The following is an 18,028-nucleotide window of genomic DNA, read 5'->3' on the forward strand; positions in this document are numbered from 1 at the left end:
CGTAGTTTGCCAAGATAGGGAGCATGATAAAAACAAACTTTTAATACTGTGAATAGCCCCAGGACTGTAAAAGTATAAAATCAAGTAGCTGAAACGTCTTTGACCCTGTAAGAGCTTTGTCACTTATAGCCTTCCCTTTTTATACACCAATTGGCGATAAGAATTGGACCAATGTAACCCTATTATGAATGGTTGGAAGGATGTACTATGTTTAATCTAATTACATTTTGACATATATCAATGAAGTTAGAGAGAACACTTTAGGTTAACCTTAAAGGCTTGGCGCAAAGGTAGCACAGGTCCAACCAAATGAATCTGTATCACATTTTTCTGTGCCCCAGTTACCCTTTTTTTTTCTGTGCCCTGCATGGCTCGGCAATTCATTTCTTAGCATGAATTGATTTCTGAAGTTGGAAATCTTAATCTCTGAAATGAAAACATGAAGTCGATTGATTACAGTTAACCTCATTCAGCAGGAAGTTCACAATCTCATGAAAACCAGTTTTCATGAGCTGAGCTTTTGGATTCATTTCCAAAGTCTTTTCTTTAAAGATAATATACTGCGGTCCTTTGGAATTAATAAATAAATTGTAAAAAATAATTGTCTTTTTTTTTGCAACCTTTGTCACAAGTGAGTTGTATTTTTTAAGGAGTCGCATTCATCTTGCTATTTATTTATTGCAAGAAACAGTATACATTATTGGTTAAGGTGATGCACAGAAGTAGAGCATTAGTTTCAACTGCTAGTTTGCATCCTTTAAATTCATTAAACAGAATGCAGCTGAGTGGAGGACTTTAAACTGTTAAGTTGGTTCTTAAATTCTAGCCCGTTATTAGCATAACAGTGTTGGGTAAGTAGACCAAGTTCTTTTTTCTTGCTGCTTAGACAGACTAAACACAGTCATCAATTAGCTAATCTGTTGAATGTGATTTCTCTAGCGAAGTTCAGGTGACTACCAATACAAGCGGCGGGATTCTCAGTCCAGCGACTCCAGAATCGCAAAACGCAATTGGGTGGAGAATTGCCATGCCACAGCAGAGTCAATGCGTTCTACTCCGCACGTAGAGTATATGCCGTTGGCATATCATTAACGGGCCTGACCCGACATTCACCGGGGCCTCTGCAATGCTCCACCTACACCAGGAATTACCGACATAGTGTTACCTGTGCTTTAAAAATCAGGTGCCGTGGCTGATGAGGGGGAAAAACGAGGTAAGACATGCAGACTGTGGGCTGCCTGTCCTGCCGTTGGCGAGGGGGGGCTTCTGCCAGGGCCGGGGGAGCAGAGGGGGATGGGCCATGGGGTTGGGGGTAACCCTGTCGGGACCAGGCCATGCAGGCAAGGACTGCCATGGCCGCGACTTGCAAGGCAGCCATCTTGTGTGCCCCACTGACCGCCACCGTGGCCCATAGTTGCGCAGGGTGAAACCGCCTGTATCGGTGCCCCCAAGCCGCCACCCTGCACCCCCCATTCTGAACCCCAGCACCCTCCTCTGCCCCACTAACACCCCCCCCCCCCAACCCAGTGGGGCATCACCCAGCCCACCCAAGGGCAGCGCCCACTGCCCTTGTATGAGGGTGTCGGATGGGACCGTAGAGTGTACCTCTGGCATGGGTAGAGCCAGTCACTGGTACTCCTACTGGCAGGGGTGCCTGTCAGCAGGGATGGGCTCTGGCTCCCGGGCCAGGGGTGCGATGCAGAGGGCAGGAGGAATGGCCAGTGGTTGGCGTGGGTACAGGCGGGGTTGTGGGGGAAGGACACGTGGGGGGCAAGAGCTGCAGTGCAGACTGTGGCCACCCTGCAGCCCATTGGACCTGGTTGGGCACAGGAATATGCACCATGCCTGCCTTTCACCTCATACAGCCAATCGCTATCAGAATCCAACCAGGAATGGTGGCCTTTATCCTAGCTACCGCAGCCCTGGGGGACGCACGACGGCTGTACGAGCAGGAGCTGTCTGAGGGGAACCCTGCAGCGGCAGAGCCTGCCCCAGAGGAACAGGAGCCAGCCGGTGATGTTGGAGAGCTGGCCGCCCAACAGGCCGAGGAGGAGGTGGGAAGGAGGCGTCACATGAGGCTTTGTGTGCACAGGCAGCACCTGTTCTTCGAGGACCTGCTGGACCGAGCATGCCGTCGAAGACTCCGGCTGAGCAGGGGTCAGAACGTCACCTGAGGGGCCTCCCCCGATGCTCTGCTCCCGATGGGCTGACTTCCCGATGGCGTGGATCACGTATGCTCTCAATTTTCGGGGACCTCGCGAGGTTGCTGCACCACCATAGTCGGTGGGGGGGGGGGGGTGGGAAGCCGTCCCACTGGCCGGGGGACTTCGGCAGGGGCTGGTGGGGGGTGGTCCGGGAGTGGCGAGGAGGGTTAGAGTGGGGCACTATCTGGAAATCCAGGTCCATGCATGGCTACCGCCATGTTGTATGGCACGGCCATCGCAGGTCACCGCCGTTTGCCGGCGTGGCCACGGACCCGGCAATTCTCCGTCCGTATCTGCAGGTAAAGTTGTGGGCTTTACATGACACGGCTGCTAGCCCCCCCAGCGGGTGGAGCATCGGTGCCGGGGTGGCACCGACATTCTGGTCATAAGACTAGACACATGCTGCCGATACAGCCTCAAAATCGGAGAATCCAGCCCTAAGTTTCTGAGACGGAGAATCCAGCCCAAGATTTTTAGTGCCGCCTTGGAAACTGAATGCAAACCTGAGAGATGAGTGAGAGAGTTTGGTGAAGGGTGGGGGGGAAGGAGCTGTTTCTTTCCTATTGTGCCAATTTGTAACTCTACTTTAGAAGCAGTGGAAGCGGGTTCACTGAATATTTTAAGACAGAAGTAGATAGGTTCTTGTTAGGCACGGGAATCAAAAATTATTGAGGTAGATGAGAATGTAGAACTCAAAACAAACCAAATGCCCATGATTGCATTGAATGGCGGAGCAGGCATGAGTGGGCAGATGACCGACCATCTGTTCTCATGTAAAGGAGCTACAAATAGGCACGGTTATCTACTTTCCTGCAAAAGTTGGCATTTTGAACATTAGTGTACAGAAAAAATTAAAGCTGCACATTTCTTATTCTCTTGTTTAGATTATACATGCTGGAACAATACATATAACCTGTCACACCTTTCACTCTCTACAAGTGTGTGTGAAAAGGAAATTGAAGTTCAACTAAAGGGCAGCATGGTAGCTAGCACAGTGGTTAGCATAGTTGCTTCACAGCTCCAGGGTCTCAGGTTCCATTCCAGGCTTGGGTCATTGTCTGTGCGGAGTTTGCGTTCTCCTCGTGTCTGCATGGGTTTCATCCGGGTGCTCCGGTTTCCTCCCACAATCCAAAGATGTGCAGATTAGGTGGATTGGCCACGCTAAATTGCCCTTAGTGTCCAAAGAGGTTGGTTTGTGAATGCGACTCTGAGTCACTCGTCTCTCAGTCCGGAAGAAACGATCTCGAACACGTTCGTACTTCAGAATATTCTTTATTGCGATCAGGGCCGCTCTCTAGGTATTCCGGAGAACCACCTTGGAGAGTGCCAAAGTTTTGCTCAAAACATCCTTCTTTTATATGTATTGTTAGGAGCTGTCCCTTACATTCACTTGAGCTCGCCCCCATTACAAAGCGTAAATTTGTTATTGCAATAGTTCCAGTACATGATTTTACAGACTTTGAGGTTATCTATTGGCACATGAGTATGTAGCAGTCTCAGCTTAATTAGCAGGTGTTAGCTATAGTTGCAAGCGGCTCCCACATTTCATATCCTGTCATCTGGCCATGCTCCTTGTTTCTGAAGGCTATTCGGCTTATAGTCATGAGTCGGCTCACGACTTCAAATATCAACTCCCTTATCTCAACAAGTTAATTCTCCTTCAATAACAAGCTCCTCCACTTGTGATTTTCCACTAATGTATCCCATTCATTCTGGCTCTTAACCCTTGCTTCACATCCTCAGGGTAGGGTTGTTGGGTTCAGGTATATGGTGCTGGTGTGGGCTTGGTTGGAGTGCTCTTTCCGGGGGCCGGTGCAGACTTGATGGGCTGAATGGCCTCCTTCTGCACTGTAAATTCTATGAAATATACTGGACGCAAACATCCATCAATGATTAATGAATGCCTCACAGCGTCAAGTACCAGTGTTCGATTCTGATCTCGGGTAATAGGAGTTTGCACATTCTCCCCCCATGTCTGTGTGGGTTTCCTCTGGGTGCTCCAGTTTTTTCTCACAGTCCAAAGATGGGCAGGATTGGCCTTGCTAAATTGTCCTTTACGGTGGGGTTGCAGGAATAGGGCAGGGTATTGGGCCTAGGTAGTGCGGTCATTCAAAGGGTCGGTGTACACTCGATGGGCCGAATTGATGTACGTTAATAGCCTAGACCAAGGTTTACGGGGTACAATTCAATATCTGCCAATGACACACTTGGAAGTTCTGTGAACCATGAGGAGGATAGTGTTGAAATTCAGGTTGGTGGAATGAGCAGACAAGCGGCAGATTAAATGAATGCAGAGAAGTATGAAGTGATTTGTTTTGGTAAGAATGAATGGCAGAGAGACGGCATAAAATAAAGAGAACAATTTTAAAGGGCTATTGGGTTTATTTTAAGCTGATTTAAACTGGATATTAAAAATGACAAATTAATTGCAAAATCTGCAGCAATAGTGATTATATAATCTTAGTGGGACGTTTCCATCAGAAGATTGCCAAGAAAAATCAGGAAGTAAAGTGGGTATTTTTTTGTCTGACCAGGGTCAGGACGAGGGGTTCCATTCGGAAGATTTGGACTTTTGAATGATCAATGAATGAATGGCAAATTAGTTAGCTGAACTGATAAACGTGCTAAGTAATGGAAAGCACAGAAGAAATCAAAGAACTTCTAGGCAATCCACTCAATTTGCACTAGTAGGATCCCACAAACAGCAAGTGAAGTTAAATGAATGCTCTGTTTTGCTCTGTGATCGGATTGGTAAAGCCCAATATACTGTATGCTTAATTAATCACGCTGTCAACTTGTCCTGCCACCTTAAATAATTTACACACAACACCCAGTTCCCTCTGTTCCTTTGCTCCCTTTAAAATTGTTCTCTTTATTTTATGCTGTCTCTCTGCCATTCATTCTTACCAAAATAAATCACTTCATATGTCTCTGCATTAATTTAATCTGCCACTTGTCTGCTCATTCCACCAACCTGAATTTCAACACTATCCTCCTCATGGTTCACAGAACTTCCAAGTTTGTCATTGGTAGATATTGAAATTGTACCCCGTAAACCTTGGTCTAGGCTATTAACGTACATCAGCAAGAGCATGTCAGGAACTCGAGCTGACATGCCTAAAAACGAGTTGCCAAACTGGTTAAGCTATAATGCAGGACTACATGCATTATAGTGGGGCCTCACGGTAGCATGGTGGTTAGCATCAATGCTTCACAGCTCCAGGGTCCCAGGTTCGATTCCCGGCTGGGTCACTCTGTGTGGAGTCTGCACGTCCTCCCCGTGTGTGCGTGGGTTTCATCCGGGTGCTCCGGTTTCCTCCCACAGTCCAAAGATGTGCGGGTTAGGTGGATTGGCCATGCTAAATTGCCCGTAGTGTAAGGTTAATGGGGGGATTGTTGGGTTACGGGTATACGGGTTACATGGGTTTAAGTAGGGTGATCATTGCTCGGCACAACATCGAGGGCCGAAGGGCCTGTTCTGTGCTGTACTGTTCTATATTCTATATATTCTATAGTGGAATAATGGAATTGCACAACTAACCTCATTCTCAATCATGGGGGAATACAACGCTGAAGAGTTTGTAGTCATCCAGCTGAGTGGATGATTCCATCTCTGCCTCCTCCTGGGGTTCCCAGCATCACCGGCGCCAAATTTCAGTCAATTCAATTTCGTTTATGCTTTATCAAGAAGTGGCTGAAGGGACTGGTTACAGCAAACATCATGGGCCCTGACAACACCCAGGCTACAGTGCTGAAGACTTTAACTGCAGAAGTGGCTACACCCCTAGCCATGCCATTCCAGTACAATTACAACACTGGAATCCACCCAAAATGTCGAAAACTTTCTAGCTCTATCCTGTCCAGAAAAAAAACAGGACAAATCCGATCTAACCAATTATCTCCACATCAGTCTATTTGCCGTTATCAGCAAAGTGGTGGAAGATGTTGTTGATGGTGCTTTAATGCGGCACTTGAAGAGCAATAACCTGGTCACCAGTCTTCAATTTGAATTCAGGCAGGACCTTGGTTCAGGCGTGAACATAAGAGTTGATTCGCGAGATGAGAGTAACTATTTATTTATCCTTTAAGGCATCATTTGACCAATTGTGTTGCATCAAGGAGCACGAGTAAAAGTGAAATCAATGAGAATCAGGATAAACCCTAGCTAGGGCTGCAGTCATACCTAGCACAAAAGAAGATAGTTGTGTTGCTGGAGATTAATCCTCTCAGCCCCAGGATGCTGCTGTAGACAGTGTCCTGGGTGCAACCATATTCAGCTGCTTCCGTGGTGACCTTCCTTGAGTCAGAAGATCAGAAGTGGTGGTGTGTGTTGGTGATTGCACAGTATCCCTGCCTTCTCATTAAAAAAAAATGTAATTCTCAAAAAGTTGTGAAGTAGTCACATATGTTATGTGTGACAGTGACTAATTCAGCCCTGGTAGAAACTCTTTAAAGAAGGCTAGGTTGTTATACTGGGGTCATGGACAACCTTTATCTCATCAACCAATGCCACCAAACTGACTGATTAACTGCTAATTCATCTTGCTCTTTGAACATTGGCTGTTGTGCTTGCCTGCATTATGATAGCAACTATGCTTCAAAAATAATTAATTAGATGTGAATGTCTGAGGATGTGAAGGCACTATAAAAATGTACGTTTGGGACTTCCGATGGTGGCCATGGAGTGAGTGGTCGCACACAGGGCAGCTCCAGCTCGAAGGCATTGGTTTGAGCTCTTTTTACCCAAAAGTGGGCTGGTTTCGACAGGAAAGTGCAGCTGAAGGTGTGGAGGAGAAGTTCCTCCCGTGAGTGGTATGTCTGCTGGTTACCAGACCCGGCAGAAAAGGGTTATTAAAGACCTGACCAAGGAACAGTTGGAGACCTGTGGCGCAGTAACAATTGGAAGATGGCGGAGGGGGAAGGGCTGTCGCAAGTTGGAAAACCCCAGATAGCATTTATTAGAGAGGAGTTCTGCCAGCAGCGAAAGGAGATGCATGAAGATCGGTCGAAGGCCATTGAGGGAGCGGTAACACCTCTGAAAGGATCGATGCAGGGAGTTGAGAAGTGTCTGGAGGCACAGGGGTCGTAGATCTGGGAAATGGAGAAGGTGATGTCCGATCCTAGTGATTGGAGGTGGGGCTCCTGGGGGACCTTGCAAGCGGCTAAGAGCAAAGGTAGAGGAGCAGGAGACCAGGTCCAGAAGGCAGAACCTGCGTCTCGTTGGATTGCCTGAGGGTGTGGAAGGCACGCGTGTCATGCGCTCTGTCTCAGGGATGCTGGTGGGGGCTCAGGGTGCTGAACAAGATCCTGGAGGTGGACAGGGTACACAGGTCCCTAAGGCTGAAGCCGGGAGCGGGGCAGCCGCCAAGGGCAGTGTTTGTGAAGCTGCATAAGTTTGTGGAGACGGAGAAGGTCCTTCTGGTGGGCCAGGGAGAAGCATAACTGCGACTGGGAGGGGAACAAGATTGTTTGTTAAGGGGCAACAAGTTTGTAAGGCGGCAACTATCCCACCCCCTTTCCCCGCGCAGCCTTTTGTGCTGTTTTTCCTTTTGTTGCGGGGGGAGGGGGGGTGACCTGTGGTTTTGGATCTGTCTTTGTTTGTGTGAGGGAGGGTGGGATCCACGAGGAGCCATTTGCATAGACCAAGGAGGGAAGGGGGGGGAGGGGGGGGGGGGTGTGTGTGTGTGAGGGGTAGATAGGAGGAGCCTTCGGCCAGGAGCTACCATGCTGACAGTCAATGCTGGTGAACTATAGTGAGGCGGGGAAGATGACTGTGAGGGTTGGCCAAGTGGGGCCAGGGGGTGAGTGGGAGAGAAGAGGATGCAATGTGGCAGTGTTGGAGAATGAGTGGGGTCATGGGCGGAGAAGGGGGCCATCTTGGATGGGCCCGGTTCAAGGCGAAATCAAAGGAGGTAGAATTGGAGAGGGATGGTGACAGACGGTAGGGGGGAGTGGAGGCACAAGCCTCCTGTAAGGTTCGTAACATGGAATGTATAGGGACTGAATGGACCGATGAAGATGTCTTGGGTTGACGTGGGGTTTGTGAAGGAGTTGCTAGGAACGATTCTGGACCTAGACACTCATCAGTTGATTAGGGGGGGGGGAGTGATTTTAATTGCATGCTGGAACTGAGGGTGAATGGGTGGATAGGTCGAGCCCTAAGTTAATGGGAAGGTTGAGGATGGCAAAGGAGCTGGGAGGGTTTATGGAAAGGATGAGAATGGTGGGTCCGTGAAGGTTTAGGAATCCGGGAGAGAGTGAGTACTCCTCCTTCTCGCATATGTACAAGGTATATGCCAGAATTGACTTTTTCAGAATGAGCCAAGTGGTTTTGTTGCGAATGGTGGGGGCAGAGTATGTGGGATTCGTTATCTCAGACCATGCGCCGCACTGGCTTGAGGTCAGGCTTCGTTTGAGGCAGCAAAGGCCGAGATAGAGGTTAGTTCCGCAGCTTTTGGCAGACGAGGGGTTCTGTGAGAAGGTACGGTCAGTGATCAGAGACGATGTGGAGTGAATTAAAATGGGGAAATATTGGCGGCCATATTTTGGGAGGCATTGAAGGCGGTGGTTCGGGGGGATATTATCTCATTCAAGGCGCACAGAGATGGGGGGAGGAGGAGGTAGGAGTATGGACGTTTGTTGGACGAGATAGTTGAGGTGTACAGGAAATATGAAGAAGGGGATATGAGGAGGTTTTTGGATGAGCTGGAATTTCCAAGGCTGGATGAAGAGTCTCATAACCTGAGAGGGGTTATGGATTGCATGAAAGGGATGAAGTCGGGGAATACCCCAGGGCCGGACGGTTACCCAGTGGAGTTCTACAAGAAGTTAGCACCACATTTACTGGGGATGGCACTGGAGAAACACTGACCCAGGAGTTAATCATGCTAATCCCCAAAAAGGCAAAGGACCTGCTAGAGTTTGTCGAGCCCTAAGTTAATGGGATATGGCCCATATCATTTGTTAAATACGGATGTGAAAGTGTTGGCTAAGTTAGTGGCAGGGAGGATGGAAGAATGCATTCCGGGGATGGTCGCAGAGGACCAAACAGGTTTTGTAAAGACGGGCAGCTTTCCAGTAACATTATGCGGTTATTACTGGAGACAGTGGTCTCTATGGACACAGAGAAGGCTTTTGACCGGGTGAGTGGCGGTTCTTATTTGAGATTCTGGGAAGGTTTGGGTTTGGGCCAAGGTTTGTGGCGTGGGTGCGGCTATTGTATGTGGCTCTGGTGGCGGGTGTACGGACAAACGAGATGAGTTCACGGAGCTTTGGGTTGCACAGGGGAACAAGGCAGGGGTTGTCCTCTGTCACCGCTGCTGTTTGCACTGGTGATAGAGCCCTTGGCTATGGCACTTACGGGGTCGGTGGAGTGGTAGGGAATTGTGAAGGGGAGTAGGGAACACCAGGTATCACTACTGGGATGACCTACTGCTATTTGTATCAGACCAATTGGAGAGTATGGGGTGAATTATGGACATACTGGAGAGGTTCAGGACCTTCTCGGGCTATAAGTTGAATGTCGGAAAGAGTGAGGTGTTTCCGGTGAATGTGGCGGGTCGGGGAGTCAATCTTGGGGCATTGCCATTTAGGGTTGCCAAGGACTGGTTTAGGTATTTGGGGGTTCAGGTGATTGGGGATTAGGCGATGATATGCAAGTGGAACCTAACAAAGTTGGTGGAGGAGGTCAGGGAGGACTCTAGGAGATGAGATACATTACACCTAACATTGGCGGGGAGGGTCCAGGTGGTAAAAATGAACATTCTGCCAAGGTTTCTGCTTGTAGTCCAGACCCTTACAATCTTCAGCCCGAAGGCCTTTTTCCGGAAATGAATGTAACGAATTTGGACTTTATATGGACAGGGAAGGTACCTAGGGTGTAAAGAGGGCTCTGCTACAGAGGCAGAAAAGGGAAGTAAGCGCTACCAACCTGCTAGGAGTTAAGGCGGGGGGGGGGGGGGGGGGGGGGGGGGGGAGAGAGAGAGAGAGTTGGCTATGTTACTGTGGAGTTTTTGTGTGTGTCGGACCATTCTGTTATTTAGAATGTTCATATGTTCATATGTTAAATGTGAAAATTATAAATGCCTCAATAAAATTAATTTAGAAAACAGAATTATTTTTTTTTCCAATTAAGGGGCAGTTTAGGGTGGCCAATCCACCTAACCTGCACATCTTTGGGTTGTGGGGCGAAACCCACGCAGACACTGGGATAATGTGCAAACTCCACACGGATAGTGACCCAGGGCCGGGAGTCGAACCCGGGTCCAGAGCCATAGGCAGCAGTGCTAACCACTGTGCCATGTGCCACCCTAAAGTTGTGTCTTAATTAATTATATTCCAATCCTAAGTCGTTTTTAAATTTAATTATGTAATGGATAATTGGAAATGAATACAAGGCAACAATCTCCGCACCGATTCAGGTGAACAAGGACCAAGAGCAAAGCTGTTCAGTGCTTTACTTTTGTCAGCTGAACGCACAGGCCTGTAAAAACACTACATAGGGACAGATTTCACATTAATTTAAGTGGATTAAAATTGGGTAACTGTGATTGAATCCTTGTAAGTTTATTTTTTATCATTAACTATTGAACTTTCTTGATTTTGACAGTACTGAATTCTGAGATTTGCTATTGCTTATTTTCAGTGAGAAGATTCTACAAAGGCAAAGTCAAAACTTTCTTGTTTCTTCTCTTTCACAAACTGCCTAATGCTTCAGTGATACCTTAAAATTTCCATGTTAGCTTCACTTGTTTGGCAAATTTGTGTTAAGGACATGTATCTGGGGTTAATATCAGTAATTTTAAATGTTTCCACTAGGTGGAGCTCAGGCATTGATTAATAATCTCTAACTCATGCACTTTGCTTCTGTCATGAAATGATCGTTGCAAAATGTAATTGAAAATATAACTGCTTACAAATTTTATAATAGAATATTGAATTATTTTTACATAAAATTGTTACTCTTTTCGAAGTAGCTTTTGTCCCTTTTTGTTTTTGGTTGTGTGGGGTGGCACAGGGGTTTGTATTGCTGCCTCATAGCGCCAGGGACCCGGATTCAATTCTGACCTTGGGTGTCTGTGTTGAGGTTGCACCCCGTGTCTGCGTGGGTTTCCTCTGGGTGCTCCAGTTTCCTCCTACAGCCTAAATATGTGCAGGTTAGTGGATTAACCATGCTAAATTGCCCCTTAGTGTCCAAAACATTGGATGATGTTATGAGGATTCGACGGGGGAGTGGGCCTAGGTACAGAGAGGGTCGGTGCAGACTCAATGGGTTGAATGGTCTCCTTCTGGTCCCCTGAGGGGCTGGTTTAGCTCACTGAGCTAAATTGCTGGCTTTTAAAGCAGACCAAGCAGGTCAGCAGCACGGTTCGATTCCCGTACCAGCCTCCCCGGACAGGCGCCGGAATGTGGCGACTAGGGGCTTTTCACAGTAACTTAATTGAAGCCTACTCGTGACAATAAGCGATTTTCATTTTCATTTCATTTCTGCATTGTAGGGATTCTAAGATTCTGTGAAAAGTGCAATGCTGTGCATTGTTTGAAGTACAGATTTCTCCTATCAATAAAGCCGAAACTCATAGATATGCAAATAAAATTCTAAGTGTATTGAATATTTAATTATTATCCACGACATATTTAAATTTAAAATTAAATGTTTAATGAGGGTGATGGTGGTGTAGCGGCAATGTCACTGAACTAGTAATCCGGAGGGCCAGGCTAATTCATAGATTCATGGGCATTTACAGCACAGAAGGAGGCCATTTGGCCCATCGTGTCCAAACTGGTCGACAAAGATCTGGTTACACTTATTTTCCAGCGCTTGGCCCCGATCGCTGGAGGTTACAGCAGCACAAGTGAACATCTAAATACTTCTTAAATGTTACGAGAGTTCCTGACTCAACCACCACTTCAGGCAGACTCTCATCACTCTTAAGGTCTTCCTCCACTCCCCTCGTCTAAATAATAAATAACCTTTATTGTCACAAGTAGTCTTCTGCTTAACCTAAATCAATGCCCTTGGTTATTGACCCCATTACTGATGGAAAAATTGCCTTCCTATCCATCCTATCTGCGCTCCTCATAATCTTATGCACCTCTAACAGGTCTCCTCTCAACCTCCGCTGCTCCAAAGAAAACACCCCAGCCTATTCAATCTTTCCTCAAAATTCAGACCCTTCAGCCCAAGCAGTATCTTGGTAAATCTCCTCTGCACCCTCTCCAGTACAATGACATCCTTCCTAATGTGGTGACCAGTACTACACAGAGTACCCCAGTTGTGGCCTAACATTCTGAGGTCAAGAATTCAAATCCCACCATAGCAGCTGGTGGAATTAAAATTCTATTGATCAATCTGGAATTGAAAGCTAGTCTCGGTAACCATGAAACTAACATTGATTGTTGTAAAATCCCAGTTGGTTCACTGACATCCTTTAGTAAGGGAAATCTGCCAACCTTACCCGGTCTGGCCTACATGTGAATTCAAGCCCACAACAATGTGAAAAAAATATGAAAATCGCTTATTGTCACGAGTAGGCTTCAATGAAGTTACTGTGAAAAGCCCCTAGTCGCCACATTCCGGCACCTGTCCGGGGAGGCTGATACGGGAATCGAACCGTGCTGCTGGCCTGCTTGGTCTGCTTTAAAAGCCAGCGATTTAGCCCAGTGAGCTAAATCAGCCCCTAGTGTGGTTGACCAATGTGGTTGACTTTTAACTGTCCTGAAATGACCAAGGAAGCCACTCAGTTCTGTAGGGATGGGCAATAAATGCCAGTAATGCCCATATTCCATGATAATTTAGAAGAATCAAATTTGAATTGGAATATTAAATTAAATTAAATTAATTGAATTGTAACGTTAAATTGCATCATCAGCAAAGCATTGCTTAATATTAAAGTATATGTTTACTAAACTTTGTAATTCCCATCCTCTGCATCTTTGTGTTTTTAACCTATTGCCGACTTTCAAAAACCTCTGCCACTGTGCTTTCAGTCCCCATAATATTATGGGTTTCAATGGCTGTATTTCACCTTTTTTCACCTACAACTAATACTCAATTGTACATTCTAACAAAATTTATCCCATTCCTAAATGCACTTCTTTAGTATATCCATCTCCTCTCATCAGTTCAGGATATTTTTCAGATATATAGTCTGTTTTCCTGTGCAAGTACCTGACAGCCAGATTAATGAAACTTGTTGAAAAGCTCCCTCGGTAGAAAGATTGTCATCTACCTTTTGGAACTTTATTCCTTGGGAACTGTTTTTCACATGTGGATTTCTGCTTTTACAATTGTCAACCTGGTGTCGCCCAAAAAAGGACTAATGGGGGGGTTCGCTTCACTAGTTCTTTAGCAATTGTGTTGCTGATCCCCTTTTGTGCAGTTTATTGGTCTTGAACCTGCTGATTGAAGAGAGAGGTATCCCAGCTTGTAAGGGATACATTTGTCCCCAGGGTCAACTGAGAAAAGAGTTTTTGTGAAGGAACATCTAGAGGATACATAAGAACATAAGAACTAGGAGCAGGAGTAGGCCATCTGGCCCCTCGAGCCTGCTCCGCCATTCAATTAGATCATGGCTGATCTTTTGTGGACTCAGCTCCACTTTCCGGCCCGAACACCATAACCCTTAATCCCTTTATTCTTCAAAAAACTATCTATCTTTACCTTCAAAACATGTAATGAAGGAACATGTAATGAAGGAGCCTTAACTGCTTCACTGGGCAAGGAATTCCATAGATTCACAACCCTTTGGGTCAAGAAGTTCCTCCTAAACTCAGACCTAAATCTACTTCCCCTTATTTTGAGGCTATGTCCCCTAGTTCTGCTGTCACCCGCCAGTGGAAACAACCTGCCCACGGTGATGCTGAGACCATGGGCTGGATTCTCCCGCCCTGCCAGCCGCAAGAACACAACGGGCGAGCCGCATACACTGGTGAACTCCATTGACCTTGCACGGGATTCTCTAGTCGCTGGGTGGACATGGCCAGAGAATCCCACCCCATGATTCCAAATCTTGGAGTTGAAACTCTCTAGATCTTGACTGTTTGGGACACTGCAGTCTGTGAGTCTGTCTTAATTGGTTCAGATAGAACAATCTAACACTGAGAATCGCCCATCCTCACTCTGACCTCTAGACTGAATAAACATCTTGTCGAAAAGTAGGCTTATCTTTGCAAGCCATGATGGGGATAACCTGATGTACTTCTCTATTTTTTAATTTTTCAAAACACTCTACCTTGACTGATGCATAGTCCCTTACTATCAAATTCTTGCTAAAAAAATTGCTGCCGGAGCTGTTGAACTCTTGACCACACTAAAAATCAAATGTCTAGCACCAGGTCTTCAATGATTAACTTTTATTGGCTCAAAATCTACTAGAAGTCTGTTGTGGACTGGTGGCAATGTTCTTTGACCCATTCACTGAGACTACTGTGAAAAATACCAATCTGCAAATTATGTCATTAAACCAAGCAGTCTGCTCTTAAACTGAGTTTTGTACAAAGATTAATCAGTCACACAATCCACTACTCATTCATCATCAAATCCGTCACGCACCCAGTAGATCTACATCTTCACCTTGCATAACATCTGAAGGACTGAGACTGGTACCATGGAATCAGCTGTTACAATACAGAGGTACTATTCATTTTACTTACTCTGGAATCCATAGAATCCCTACAGTGCAGAAGGAGTTTGCACCGATCCTCTGAAAGAGCACTGTACCGTGGCCCACTCCCCCTATTCTTGTAACCCTGTAACGTGCATATTTTTGGACATTAAGAGGCAATTTAGCATGGCTAATCCACCTCATCTTTGAACTGTGGGAGGGAATCAGACCATCTGGAAGAAACCCACACAGACGCTGAGAATGTGTAAACTCCACACAGTCACCAAAGGCTGGAATTGAACCTAGGTCCCTGGTGCTGTGAGGCAACAGTGTTAACCACTGTGCCACGGCTCTACTTGGGTTGCTTACACATATTGTTCTCATTTGCGGGTGAAAACGTGATGGTTTAGTCTTTGTTCAGGATCTGAGCTACTCTTGTGTTGCATGCATTAGCATTCATGTGGTGTGATCTTGCGGAAAGTCACCTAAACATCAGAACCGGGATTCTCCGACCCGGCACAGGGTCGGAGAATCCCCGGGGGAGGCGCGAATCCCGCCCCGACACCGTCTGCCCAATGGTCCGGTGCCATCTTTTGGGCGGGGGCGGGATTCCAGCCACGCCGGTCGGGGGACGTCGCCCCCCCGGCCATTCTCCAGGTCCCGATGGGCCGAGCGGCCGTCCATTTTTGGCCAGTCCCGCCCCGTGAATTACTCAGCTCGCGTACGGCGGGACTTGGGAGGTAAGTATGCGGGGGTGGTCCTTGGCGGGCACGGGGTGATCCAGCCCCGGGGAGGGGGGGCCTGACCCGCGATCGGGGCCGACCGATCTGCGGGCTGGGTTGTTCCGTTGCGGGGGGGGGGGGGGGGGGGGGAAGGGGGCCTTCTTTCCTCCACACCGGGCCCTGTAGGGTTCTGCCATACTGCCCGGGGGCCAGCGCGGAGAAGAGAACACCCGTGCATACGCGGAAATATGCCGGCTAGTCCGCGCATGCGCGTGACCACGCCGGCCGTTCCGTGGATGCGCGAACTCGTGTCGGCCCTTTGGAGCGGCGCCAACGACTCCAGCGGCAACCTAGCCCCCTAGAAAGGTGAGAATTCCTCACCTTGGGGAGCTGTTGATGTCTGAGTCATTGGCGCCGGTTTTCCCGCCGGCGTGGGGACATCGCCCCATTGTCAGAGAATACCACCCCAGGTTCCCTTTGGACCAACATTTCATAATTGTGATTTCCATGAGTCCATGCAGAAACTGGTGGTTACACTGGTGAGGTTTATGCTGATCCATAACAGTGTGAAGTGACTTTTAGATGTTCTCTCACCCATGGATCCCACTTTGAAGATGAAATCCTTGAATGAAGAAGTTAGGTTTTCAAACTTAAGGATCATAATCTTGTGAAACGTGAGAAAAAGCTCCCAGTGTAATGAAGGAATTTTCAAAGGGCTGGCTGACACAAAGATGCATCCCCAGTCTGTGGTAATTGGTTTGGGCCTTAGGAATTGGGGCAAGGAGTGACCAATAACTGTTCTACTTGCCTGCATTGCGAAGTGCTTGGCATATGTCTTTCTAAGGAGGAGAATGGTGTCAGTGGCTAAGGGTGGAGATTTTGGTGGGCACTGAAAACAATGATTTTTGTCATTCAATATTTAATGCTAGGAACTTTTTACTCATTCAATTTAGCCAGTAGTGGCCTACTCCTAATTTGTATGTTCTCAGTAGTTTTCTTTAACGTAAGGAAAAGTGGATAGAAATCAGTAATCCAGTAGATGCAGCATGTCTGCAGATGGGAACTGAGCACAGACCCTTGACAGCAGACTGGCAGCTGAGCCTTACAGAAAGATCGGAAGGTTTATCAACCTTCAAAATGGGTGCAATGCTATTGTTATAGATACTAGTCAATGCCAAGGCAGGTACTGTGTGGGAGTACCAGTGTTAGTTTGCTGCAGCAACACCTTCAATACTGGGTCATTCCAGCAAGTTAAGAAGGTGCAGAATGAAGAAGAAACTGAAACTCTGTTTAATTTTTCTTGATGTTTCTGAAAGATTTATTTGAGAATTATGATTTTATTCTTTTAATTGCTGACACTGACATGGTCTCTTATTGTCCATCAGGCTGCAGTTTCCATTTTTCAGCTTCTAGCACCTTTCGCCTCATGGTTTCTGAATACATTTTGAAATTATAACCCAGCTTGTGTACCTAAAAATGAGTTTCATTGTACAATTTCTTTGAGTAATCCAAGAGTTACTCTTGGAGAAGTGGCAAAACCCCTTATTCTTTTGAAAAGTAAGTATTGAGCTGAAACTGTTCACTGACTGCATTTTGTTTTAAATTGGTTGAATTGAATGAGAAGAAATTTCCTCTCATTAAATATGGAATGATGAAAGCCACTGTTTTCCGTCCCCGCCAAAATCTCCGTCCCTAGCCACGGACACTATTCATCTCGCACAGAAACTATTAAGGCTGTTCACAGTCTTGATGTCATATTTGATTGATGTCACATGAATTTCTGACCCCCAATCCCCCTGATTAAGGCCACTCCAATTCCACCTCCAAAATATCACATGATTCTTCCCTTGACTGAGCTAATCTGCTGCTGAAACCTTCATCCAAGCCTTCATTACCTCTAGATTTTACCGTTCCTGAGCACTGCAGGTCAGCCTCCCACATTCTAAGCTCCATAAACTTGAGCTCATCCAAACCTCTGGTGCCCAGTTCTCAGTCACGCAGCACCTCAATTTAAAATAAATAAATAAAAAAATAAATTCACATCTTTGTTTTCAAATCCCCCTGTGGCCTCACCCGTCCTTATCTCCTGTTATCTCCTTCAGCTCCATAAAGCCGGCCTCTTTGACCAAGCTGTTGTCCATCTGCCTTAATATCACCTGATGTTGCTCACGGTCAGATTTGCTTTTTCACACTCCTATTAAATGCATTGAGACATTTTTAAGCGCTCCACTTGCCATAGACACACTGCAGCCCCGAAGATGGCTAAGAGAAGATCATGGCAGATCATCCAGTGCTGCCTCCTTTACCAGGACAACAGTGATCCTGAGGGGTGGGGGGATCACTGTTGGGGATCTGCCCTGAGAAGGGTTCCAAAATCCACGGTGCAGGTGCCCTTTGGCTAGGGTGAGCTCTGCTGATCCCTTGATTCCTCTGCAGTGGGGCAGTGTATCTGAGGAGTGCCAACACCAGGTGCACCACTGATGTAGCTTGGCCACGC

General features: G+C 46.9%; 1 protein-coding gene across 3 annotated transcripts in view; it reads left to right on the forward strand.

Moving 5' to 3' along the window:
- Positions 1 to 18,028, forward strand: part of azi2 (5-azacytidine induced 2) — a 110,082-nt gene that overhangs the window by 80,420 nt on the left and 11,634 nt on the right. The gene's annotated exons all lie outside the window — the stretch shown is intronic.

The sequence above is a fragment of the Scyliorhinus canicula genome, chromosome 5 (genome assembly GCF_902713615.1).
Source record: "Scyliorhinus canicula chromosome 5, sScyCan1.1, whole genome shotgun sequence".
Classification (NCBI taxonomy): domain Eukaryota; kingdom Metazoa; phylum Chordata; class Chondrichthyes; order Carcharhiniformes; family Scyliorhinidae; genus Scyliorhinus; species Scyliorhinus canicula.